Source organism: Meles meles, chromosome 10, assembly GCF_922984935.1.
Source record: "Meles meles chromosome 10, mMelMel3.1 paternal haplotype, whole genome shotgun sequence".
Classification (NCBI taxonomy): domain Eukaryota; kingdom Metazoa; phylum Chordata; class Mammalia; order Carnivora; family Mustelidae; genus Meles; species Meles meles.
In genome coordinates, this window is record NC_060075.1 from 28,211,586 (window position 1) to 28,223,535 (window position 11,950).

General features: G+C 38.3%; 1 protein-coding gene across 4 annotated transcripts in view; it reads left to right on the forward strand.

Annotated features, from left to right (window-relative positions):
• The window catches only part of SLC13A1 (solute carrier family 13 member 1), a 122,471-nt gene extending 113,109 nt beyond the window's left edge, over positions 1-9,362 (forward strand). For 2 of the 4 annotated variants that reach the window (XR_006820512.1, XR_006820514.1), the window contains 2 exons: positions 1,301-1,366; positions 9,191-9,362. The gene's annotated coding sequence lies outside the window, so the exon portion shown is untranslated. The remainder of the gene's footprint in view (positions 1-1,300; positions 1,367-9,190) is intronic. The other 2 variants (XR_006820513.1, XM_046020769.1) reach the window with 1 other exon arrangement.
• Positions 9,363-11,950: the final 2,588 nt, after the last annotated feature.

The following is an 11,950-nucleotide window of genomic DNA, read 5'->3' on the forward strand; positions in this document are numbered from 1 at the left end:
CAGACACCTAACGACCGAACCCCCCAGGTGCCACCTCCCGCCGTGCACTTTTGTGAGAACTTCTGTGCAGTAGGCACCTTGTCTTTGCACACAAAACACATCACTGTGTTTTGCCAAGTGATCCTCGAAAGTAGCTACACTGATCTCCACACCACCAAAAGTATTGGTTGTTTTCACTTACCCCCAATTCATATTTGCGATTTTCTTATACTGTCAGCCAATTTGTTGAATGGATTAATTAGTATTTGATGATTTAAATTCGCATTTCCCTGATTGATGAGAATAAATATTTTAAATTTCTTTTTCTATGAATTGCTTGCTCATATATTTTCCTATTTTTCTATTGAGTTGTTGGCTTCTATTTATTAAACTATAGGATTTCCTTATACATTTTTTTTACATTCTTGTTTGTAATCCTTTGACACTTGTAGTTGCATATATCTTGTCCTGGTGAATGACCATCCTTTGCCTTTGTTTATTTTGTTTTTTTTTAATTGAGTTGAAGATTTTAGATTTAAACCCTCATTAAATTAGCTTTTAATCCTCTTTAATTTTTACCAAAGTAATGGTTCCTTTGTTTTATTCCATATGTATCTTATTTAAGAAAAACCTTCTCTATGCCACTTATAAAGTTATTCCCTATAATTTCTTTTAAAATTTGTTTTGCCTTTAACATTTGTTTTTAATCCATTTAAAATGTATTTTTATAAATACTAAGAATAAGCATCTATGTTTAAATTTTCAGTGTGAATAAACCTATCACCCTGGTAATATAAGGTGAGAAGTCTAATATCTTCCCCATCGATTTTTAAGACTGTCTTTTCACATACCAGACTCCCTTAGAAGAATAATCCTGGTGTGGGGACTTTAATCTCTTTTATTGACCCATTGGTCCCAGGTGTTTTTAAATAAAGTTTTAACACAGTTTTTAAATAAGATCTATTTTTAGAATAATTTTAGATTTATAGAAAGTCGCAAAGACAGTATAATATTTGTGTTGTGCGTCCAGTGTCCCCTATTATTGACTCCTTCATTAGTATGGTATGTTACAATCAATGAACCAATATGGATACATTATTCTTAAGTACATTCTTTAATCACATTTCCTAGTTTTACCTAATGTCCTGTTTCTGTTCCAGGATAAAACCATGTTAAGTTGTCATAGCTCCTTAGGCTCTCCTAACAATTTCTCAGACTTTCTTTGTTTTAACGATCTTGACAGTGTTGAGAGGTACTGGTCAGGTAGTTTGTAGAATGTCACTTTATTGGGATTTGTCTAATGTTTTTTTCTCCTTATTAGACTGGGCTTCTAGGCTTTTTGATCTGCTTGGGTGCCTGCCCTGCTCTCCTCAGAAAGCTTCATTATGTGAGTAATACAACTTTTCATACGCTCTTGGTGCTTCTGTGGCTTATCAGCCTGACATAGGAACTAAATTTGAGGAGGAGGGAGACAGTCAATCCTGACTCCGTAGGGTGGCCACAATAGTTACATTGTTCATTAAAACAAATTAAGATCTTTGAATTGAGGCCCTAAACTGTGTTCTAGTGAATGTTTATAGAGCAACCAAATATTCTGTTAAACTTCTCACCAGGATATCAATTATGAGCCTGTGGTGATAGATTTTGTGTTGCATCTGTCTGACTTTCCCCTGTGGCTCAACATGATAGTCTCTCTGAGATCATAGTCATTCTCTGATATTTTAAAAAAAAAAAAAAAGCTCTAAATCTTTGCTTCTAATATTTTGGTATTTAATATAGCTTTGAATTTATTTTATGCTGCTATAAGGAAAAGATATAATTTTATTTTTTTCTATATAAATGATCAATTATTCCAGTACTGTTTGTTAAATGCCCTTATCTTTCCCCACCGGTTTGAAAGACTCTGTCATGTAAGAACATTTCCCAGGATGCCTGGGTGGCTCAGTCATTAAGTGTCTGCGTTTGGCAGCTCGGGTCATGATCCCAGGGTCCTAGGTTCGAGCCCCACATCGGGCTTTCTGCTCAGGGGGAAGCCCGCTTCTCCCTCTCCCACTCCCCCTGCTTGTGTTCCCTTTCTCGCTGTCTTTTTCTTTGTCAAATAAATAAGTCTTAAAAAAAAAAAGAAAAGAACATTTCCCTATATATTCCTCATATGTTTATACAATACCACAGACTTCAAGAAGGGGAGCCTCTAAGCTTAGGGCCCATGCCTCAAAGGGTCTTCTTTGGTCCCCCTCGAGCCACATCCCTTCCTAAGGTAAGAGGAGACAGCAAGGAAAGAGACTGACCCACCCAGAGCCCATATCACAGTTTTAAACCTAGCTAGTGATAGAGACCCTGGATCCCAGAATTCCATGCCCAGACAACTCTGGGCCCACATACAATGGCCTGCACAATGTGCTTCTCCCAAAGGCAGACCATACCACAATAAGCCTGAGGGCTGGCCAAGTGGATGCTGTGTTGGTGGATTTGTGGAAAGAGTTTGGATGTACAGGCTGGGGTCCTGATGTCCACACATGGCTGTGCATGAGACCTTTGGTAATGGGAAGAGAATAGGGTTAGACTGAGATTCGGGAACTGGAGTCTGAGGCCTGCTCCTCCTGTACCAGCACATTCTGAGACGGAACTCCAGGAGTCCAGGAATTATAAATTCCAATTTTGCCTTCCAAGTATATATACATATAAATGTGTATATGTCAAATTAGAAAGATAAAATATATTTCACTTGTTTGCTAGCTTAATTAAATGACATATGGGTTTCCATTTGCACTGTTGCACTAGATCCTACAAATGTTAAGAGACGTCTTGTGTCTGTGGTTGTTTCTAGATTCTTGATCATGTTCCATTGGGCTATTTGCCTATTCCTATTTCAGTAGCATGCTGCCTTAATTAATATAATAATTAATCAAAAGGGCACGCTCCCCTGCCAATTTCGTTCAAAATTATCTTAGTCATCTTTGTCCTTTTTTTCTCCAATATAAATTTGGGGGATCAACATATCAAGTTAAAAAAAAGTCTCCTTTAAGCTATCACTTTGGGAAAAAAAACTGTTTTATTCTCTTTTTAATTTAAAAGCTCCCTTTTAGCCTAATTTATGAATTTTCTCATATTTTAACTCCCTACCATTGATTCTGTCTTAACCTCTAAACTAGAGGTTTGCCCTCCAGGGGACATTTGACAATGTCTGGAGACATTTTTGGTTGTCACAGCTGAAGCAAGGGGTGCCACTAGCCTGCAGTGGGTAGAGACCTCTACATGCTGCTAAATGTCCTACGATGCACAGGACAGCCCCCATAATAAATTGTCTGACCCAACATGTCAACAGTGCCAAGGCTGAGAACCCTGCTTCAGATGACGTAGGAACACGTAGAACGCATTATGATGCATACATACACGTAAGTGTACCTTAGAAGTGTGTGTACTTGTTTGCACACATGTGAGTATATTGTAATCAGTGCCTCGCTAACTACTTCCTCACCAACTGCCCTGCATCTGAGATTCGCCAAGCAATTTACCAACATTATCTTGTTAATCCTCATCCAGTGCTCTAGAAATAGGTGACAACATGATTTCACTTGTTTTAGTAATTCAGAGACACAGATCAAGTGCCTTACTGGTATTCCTCACAAAAGAAAAACATATTTCATGAAGTCCCCTGTTTCAGCTATTATGTGATAGGTGATAGTTTCTTCCTCTCTTCTATTTATAAAAGTTGGATGACTTTTCTTCAGGCAACAATACACTTCCTACTTTTCAACATGCTATTTAAGACTAAGTACCTAATTCTTAACATAGAAAGGAACCTGATTTTAATGCACATTTAAAAATTTTATCTAGGTGGGTAGAAATATGTTCATACTTGAAGAAAAAATCTGAGGAAAACTTATAGAAGATTGTAATGGGTTAGTGATTAAGAATCTGAAAAGAGCTAATGCTATAAAGGAATTTACTGAACTAATGAGGAGAAGCCACGTCATTAGGCTTTAGACTTCATTTGTAAGTTTAATATTTAAAAGCAAACTGATCTTCAGTAATTCTGAAGGGATTATTACTAGACACCCTGATTGTTATGGAATCATAAATCTGGATGTGGCTATAAAAGAATAGTTCAAGCCGAAGGCACAGATCATAAGGGCAAGCACATCCTTCTTGCTCCCATAGCTGGTGGAATTATATTTAAGTATGTGTGATAATTAATTTTACGTGTCAGTTTGGCTGGGCCCTGGTGTCCAGAAATGTGTTCAGACATTATTCGGGATAATTCTGTGGTAATTGTTGTTTTGGATGAGATTAGCATTTAAAGTAGTAACTTAGAATAAAGCTGATTAGCCCCTTTAATGTGGATGGGTCTCATCAGGAGAATTCCTGAGAACCATAGTCTGACCTCCTCCTAGTCAGAGGGAATTCTGCAGCAGATGGCCTGTGCACTTGAAGTACAGCGTTGGCTCTTTCTAGATCTCTAGCCTGCCAGCCCAACCTGCTGATTTGGGATTTGCCAGCCTCAATATCATGAGTCAATTCCTTAAAATAGGTATCTCTCCATACAGAGACACATACCCTATTGGTTCCATTTCTCTAGAGAACTGTGAGCGGTACAGTATGTAATGAAATTCTTTTAAAAAAATTATTTATCATGATCAATGATATGTAGAAAGATGGATTGAGAAACAGATACCTTAAACTAAAAAGAATTTATACACAGTATCAAGTAGCCAGTTGTGTTTTCTTTCCTTTAGACAATGGTTTGCATACTTTTCCATCTTTCTCTGCTGTCAAATCCCATCAATGTGCTGTGAGTATTACAAATATACTGAGATAAATACTACGTATCCAGTTCTCCTGTCCTTGAACACATGGGAAAATAAATTTCCTAGGTGATCTTGCATTTCGGCTGGCCAGTGAGACTAGTCTTGGCTAAAGAAATGTGAATGGAAATCACCTGTGTCACTTCCAGGTTGAGGCGGGAGAAATCTTCCTGTGCACTTAACCAGAACCTTTCAGTGATTCTGGGGAGCAGAGCCAGCCTCTGCCTGGCTTTAATACAGAAATAAGCCTTATTTGTCTTTAACCACTGGAATTCATGGCTGTTTTACTAGGGCACAACCTGGCCTATCCGGACCAATGTATAAGGCAATGCTTCCTTGCTGGCATACATAAATACTGGAAGAAAAGTTAACCCCAAGTATATCCTTATGAAACATGTATTCTCTAAAAGAATAATAAGGTGCACCCAGAATTAATACAATATAATCAAGAATTAACTAATAAAGTTGAAAAATTAGCATTACCAGGTTATCTGATACCTGGACTAAATTCGAATGTATTTAAATCAGTCTATGTGTATATCAGTTTATGTCTCACAGTTCTTCTGACATTGTTCAAATCATCTCAATTCCCTCTTCCACCATTCCTTACCACAATGTTATAAAAATTAGGAAGATGAATCGTTTTCTAACATTGTAAGCTTCTTGGAGAAATGCATTTAACAAAACAGCACAAGTTTTATTTGAGGCCAACATTCCAGGGCACATACAAATCAATGAATAATGATCACATAATTTTAGTCCCATTGATGTATCATAATGATATATAAATTGACATTGTGTACCTGACTTAGTTCTCTCTTCTACTTCCTCTCCTTTGAGAAGTGATGAAACATAGATATCACAATGTTTTTCTGGTTCCTGAGCTAGACTTCCCACCTACATGGAAGGAAGATTTGCTTCTCAGGAAAAAAAAGAAGAAAAATACTTAAAGCTCAAACTTATCTCAGCAGCAACAGGCACTGGGTCCTAGTCATTTGCCCTGCCGGAGTAAATGGCTTTTCAGATCTAAAAGTCTGAGGAGGGTACTGGATTGGCCTTACTTTCTGTGTGCAAGACCTGGGCCTAAACATTACTCTCTTGTGATGCTGATCTAATCATTTAATCAAACTTATACTCAATTTCCTCAATTCAAAAACACATTTATAAATATGTACCTCATATTGGTATATCTGGTGCTTAGTAACTACTCAAAATTATCGATTGAATAAATACGAGAATGGATGGGTGGGTGGTAACTATGAAGTTCATAGACTGAGATAATGCTTCTGAACATATTTTCTAAATGATTAAGAGTTCTAACGATATAAGATATAATCAGTAAAAAAAAGTGTTTTAAAAACATTATCTCTAATGTTTATTAGATGTAAGTCTGCAGCCTGATGGGTTAACAACGTATAATTCTTATGGATTCTGTAAGCACTTAGTGGACTCCTCAGAAGCTGGGAGGTTCCCTTTGTAGCAACCTGGAAGGGGGCTTCCAGGCTCCACCCATCTGTCCCTGGAAGCGTATGTTAACAACATGCTCAAACTTCACAGTGGACGTGGAGTTTATGCACCAAGAAGCTGAAGTCTGGCCTTTCTAAAAACAGTGATTCAGAATGATTCAGAAGATGAACAATGATTCATCCCCACAGAGGGGATGCCTTTACACCTCAAACTTGTATACTCATCTCTCAGAGAAGATAGGCTGTGTGTGTGCGGGTGGGGGTGGATTCCCATTCCGGTGATGCCCCTAAGAAAGAACTTTCTCCAAAACAATGGATAACACATGTGAAAGACTTTTGACCTTGAAGCCATGCAGGAATTAGGTTTATTCTGCTATGTAGTTTAGGGTCTTGAAATCATAGGAACCTCCAAAAGGTGAAGCAACTGCTTCAGACCAGATCTTCAAAGTAAACCTCTGACCGATGTGAAGCTGCAATACTTCAAAATGGTTACAGACTCTGACATCTGAGTTCTTCAAAAGATCAGCTTATGTCTGGTTCTGATTTGCTATTGATTTAGAGAACACTATTTTCTTTGGGCATCAAAGTTTGTTTTTGTCATAAGCAAGAGCCTCTCCTATCTAGCTCCCCCCAGACCCAGCTCATTACAGAATTCTCAAAGGATTTCATCACCAGTAGAGACTGACTTTAACTCAGGAGATTTTCTTAGAACTTTAGAGTGTTAGGCAATTTGCTAGTTATCTGTGAATCCATCTTTGACGTATAAATAAAGCTATTAAATATGCTATTACCATTTCTAAGAGAGTAGGACAGCCTAATTAGGTAACAACTGGTGATGACAATTATACCATCTTTATTTTATTATTATTATTATTATTATTCTAAACTTCACTTCTCTCCCCACACCACTGCCATTATTATCACCACCACAATCAAACTCCTTTTTCATTGGTTTAATCATATTCTGCTGGGGATGGTTTGTAAGACAATCACAAAAAGTCTCAAGGAAAAGGAAGTTTAATTATATTTAACATTTTCACAACTCTTTAATTTAGTTTTTAAAGAATTTCTAAGAGCTCCATTCATAATGGACAGCCACCAGATATCTACAAATGGTTATAATCTTCTCAAAGTCCAAAGGTATTCTCCAAGAACAATACGCCTTAGGGTCACTACCTTAAGTCTGAAGCAATTAACATGAGAGCAGAAGGCTCCCTGAAAGCTCCCTCTGGTTTGTGGCTTGCTTTGCTCTGGCCCCCGATATTTGTTTTCGGGGCTTCAGTAAGTCTAGACAGATTCCTTCCAAGTATGCAAGAATGAGGGTGTATAAACATAGCTCACTCGTTTGCTCTCTTTCTTTCTTTCTCTATCTTTCTCTCCAACAATCCATAGGATATAAGGGGTATAAACACTCTTCCCTACTCCAGCCAATAACATTCCTAAAAGAAAACAAAACAAAACAGAATGAATTATTAACATCAGAGATTGTCAAACTACTGGTGATAAAATAGCTACACAAATTATGAAATGTAATTTGTAGTTTTGGTCTATTATTTTCATTAAGATTGAGTAGACAAAGCGGTAGAGACCTATCACTACACGCAAATCAATTCTTTTCTCATCCAGGCCTGCCCCCATCCTCCGCCAAAACCCTTCTGGTCACACTAACTTTATCAAGCAGCTCATCGGGACAGTAGAAGCTTTCATGCCCACGACAGATAATCACATTTGGGTGTCCAAGCAAAAATTCCACCAGTCAAAGTTAAATAAGAAAGTTAAATAAGAAAGTTAAATAAGAAAGGAAGATTTTATGCAAATCAATTGCAACAGGAGAGAAAAGCCAGAATTGCGTTTGAATTCATGTTCTTTGAAATCAATGGCAGGAGAGTTTGTCAGCACTGGGGGGAGCTTGTGGAAGAGTACTGGAGGACCCTAGGAGAGAAGGTTGGTCAATGTGTGAAGCCACTGAGTTACTCCTAAGTCTGCGAATGTTCTTCTCCGTGATTAGGCCATCCGAGTTTGCTCCTGTGCACCCACAGAACTACACAGTTAGCCTCCTCTTCTCCCACAGGCCCTGTCTCCTTGATGATTACATTTTAAAGAAATAACTCCCAGCTCCTGGAGAAAGACATTTCTGGGTTTAATACTGGCAAAAGACTTCTAAAAGCTTTATATCTCAAAGGGGCATCGAAAGAATTTACATGTTTTCTAAAACAGATGCTCTGAGGAAAGGGACGTCAGGAGCCTGGAATCAGGAGGAAGTCTGTCTGAAGTCAGGCAAGCTGAGAGGAATGTTAAGGCTGTCCTGGTCCTGGGTTCATTTTGGTTACTGCTGAACTAGAGTCTTTCAGAGTAGTATGAAATTCTACAAAATAAATTTCTATAAAATAAATAAATTTCTATAGAATAAAATTTGGTGGAAATTGGACTTATTTTAACTACATACAAGAAGGGTTAGCCACAGAGTGGCCTCACTGGGAGAAGTTTCTCCTCTAAGTCATATCTCCACATCAGTAATCATTGAAAACTACATGATGTCAGTATGTTTTTCTAGTATGTTCTTACTGACTATTGTGATCAAAATACAAAACTGGTTTTCAAATGCAACCAAGTCACCATATGGTTCAAGTGACTTGAAGAAAGGCAGTTACTTTCTGGGTACTTGCTTTACGCTCAGACATGAAGGAGAAGTCCTTAAAAACTTTTCTTCTTTTTAATGATATATAATGATGAACTGCCAGTTTGTTCCCCATTTCCATACATCACAGAATGAGCTTTCTTACCAAAAACCAAGCACTTTGGTTTTCACTCCTACCTCAAACCCTCCCCAGTTCCCACCCCTGGTACTTTTTGTTTTTTTTGTTTGTTTGTTTGTTTGGAAGTTGAGAAGCTTGCTTACGACATTGCTCTTAGAATGTAATTTGAGTTATGTTTCTCTAGGCACCCAGAAGCCAGAACACATCACATAAATAAAATTAACTGCATTTTTGAACCAGGCTCTAAGCTTGTTCATGGAAACCGAGACGAATTGCTTCTGAATGGACATCAACACTCATCCTTGCAATTGGAACACCTGTCCCGACAAATAAAAGAACTGGTACTTAAAGAATAATTTTCTGTGTGTAAATTTCTCTGTGTATTTCTCATCATACATATCATCATATAAACAAAGTGTAAGTTAGAAAGGAACACACTTTCTAATAGTTGCATCTTCATTTCCTAACATTCATCCACAGTCTCTGCTGGCTTTACTCACCCATACCTGCGCACACAGTTCCCACCATATGTTTTGCCTCTACCAGCAGCCATCAAAAATGACACAGCCTCTGGGTGAGGGTACTGCCCTAATTGCTACTTCTCTAAGGTGTTTACAGCCAGCCACTCACAAATAGCTTTTTTCTAAGGGATGTGATTTTTTAGTATTCCCCTTTTCTAGCTTTATTCTAACTTTTATTCTAACTTTTCTAGCTTTATTGAGATAGAGGTGACGTATTGTATAAAAGGGGTACCACATGGTGATTTGATATATGTATATATTGTCACATGATTAGCACAAGAAGATTACTTAACTCCTCCATCACCTCACGTATTTATCTCTGTGTGTATGGTGAGAACATTTAAGATCTCTTCTCTCTGGGGCACCTGGGTGGCTCAGTGGGTTGGGGCCTCTGCTTTCGGCTCGGGTCATGGTCCCAGAGTCCTGGGATCGAGCCCCGCATCCGGCTCTCTGCTCAGCAGGAAGCCTGCTTCCCTTCCTCTCTCTCTGCCTGCCTCTCTGCCTACTTGTGATCTCTGTCTGTCAAATAAATAAATAAAATTTAAAAAAAAAATCTCTCAACAGCTCTCAAGGATACAGTACAATATTGTTAACTATAGTCATCAAGCTACACCTTAGGCCACCAGAACTTATTTATCTTATAAGTGAAAGTTTACTTCAATGTCACCACTGTAAGGCATATGTTTGGGGCTGCTTTGGTTAGCATCAGATTATTGGCCATCTTACTCAGTTTTGGTGACACAAACTTAAATGGGAGAGACCACTGAAGATTTTAGATACAGTGCAAAATCATGAAATGGAGTCACTTTAACAAAATTAGGATGTTTTCAATCCCTTGAAGTAATAGGATAAATACTTCATGGGGAAAAATGCCTCATTGAATGTTAATAACAAAATTAGAAGGAAGGAAGGAAAGAAGGATGGATGGATGCATGGGTGGTGGATCAAAAGGGCTGTGGGCTATAGAATTGGTAAAATGCAGCTTTCTTTTCAGAACAATATGATTCTTATTCATTTTGTCATGTTTGTCGTGTTGTTATTTAATCAATATTCGATAATTAGACACATACTATGTATTCTTCCTTATTATAAAGCCTTCTGCAGTAAACTTTCATAAATACATTTAGCATACATCTGAATGACAAGTACCAGACCCCCGCACAGCATTTATTGGAGAAAACTAGCCAGGACGGAGCAATCAGGGGCAGGTACACAGTTCCCTGTTGCCCATCACACCTAGACTCAGTGCTCAGAGATAAAGCAGGACCAGGGAGAAGCCCTGGAGAGTTTAAAGGCCTGCAGTACTTTCACTTCCCCTAGTGTAACCTGTGTGGTTCCAGCAGTAGATAGCAAAACTCTGGCCTCCTGCTCTAGTCTACCCTCTCTGGATTCCTGGTTGATGAACATGAAGGGAAGAGCCTAAATAGAGGACAGAATTTAGAAAAAATGGGTGGAAAAGATGGGTGAAAAAAAATTTTTAAAGATTTTATTCATTCATTTGACAGACAGAGATCACAAGTAGGCAGAGAGGCAGGCAGAGAGAGAGGAAGGGAAGCAGGCTCCCCGCTGAGCAGAGAGCCTGATGGTATGCGGGGCTCAATCCCAGGACCCCGGGGTCATGACCTGAGCCGAAGGCAGAGGCTGTAACCCACTGAGCTACCCAGGCGCCCCATGGGTGAAATTTTTTAATGGTTAGGCAAAGTCCTGCCTAAACTGCCCAACTTACTTCATTTTCAATTATATTGCTCCTTCATCACAATTGTTATTACCCTGAATTACTTTGTTTTATTATTTGCCCATTTTGTGTCACCCCAGACGTGAAGATAGATTTCATGAAAGGAGGGACCCTGTCTGATTTACATTCCTGGCATGCAAAATAGTATATTTCAGAATATTTGCTGAAAAAAAAGGAATGAATAAATAAATTCTATTACCTTGAAAATCACCTGTACTTTAGACAAATACTATGTAATATAATCTTATATAAAGTATACAAACATTTATTATAGTGTAGATGCATAATACACATACATTTAATATATATAATGTATAATATATGTATATACATATATATAGTATACATTAGAGCATGTGTGTACACATGTATGTGCTTAGAACTGGTGTAAGAATGAGCCTGCTTTGAGACTGGAAGACTGGTATCTATTCAAAAAGCCAACACAGCAACATCAGGATTGGATTCTCTCTTTCCACTGTGCCATGGGTCTTTCTTCTTTCCCAGAGAAAAATGATAGGGAATTTACCTTCTTCTGAGCTCCTGAATGCACTCTGCCATTAGTTGTCCTTCCTCACCGAAGCCCCAACAAATTGGGGGTGAGGTGAAGGTGTGTTTCTCTCTGGAGTCTGGGTATTTCTGGATTGACTTCACAATGTCTCAATCATGCTGAGGTCCACCAAGTGCCAGA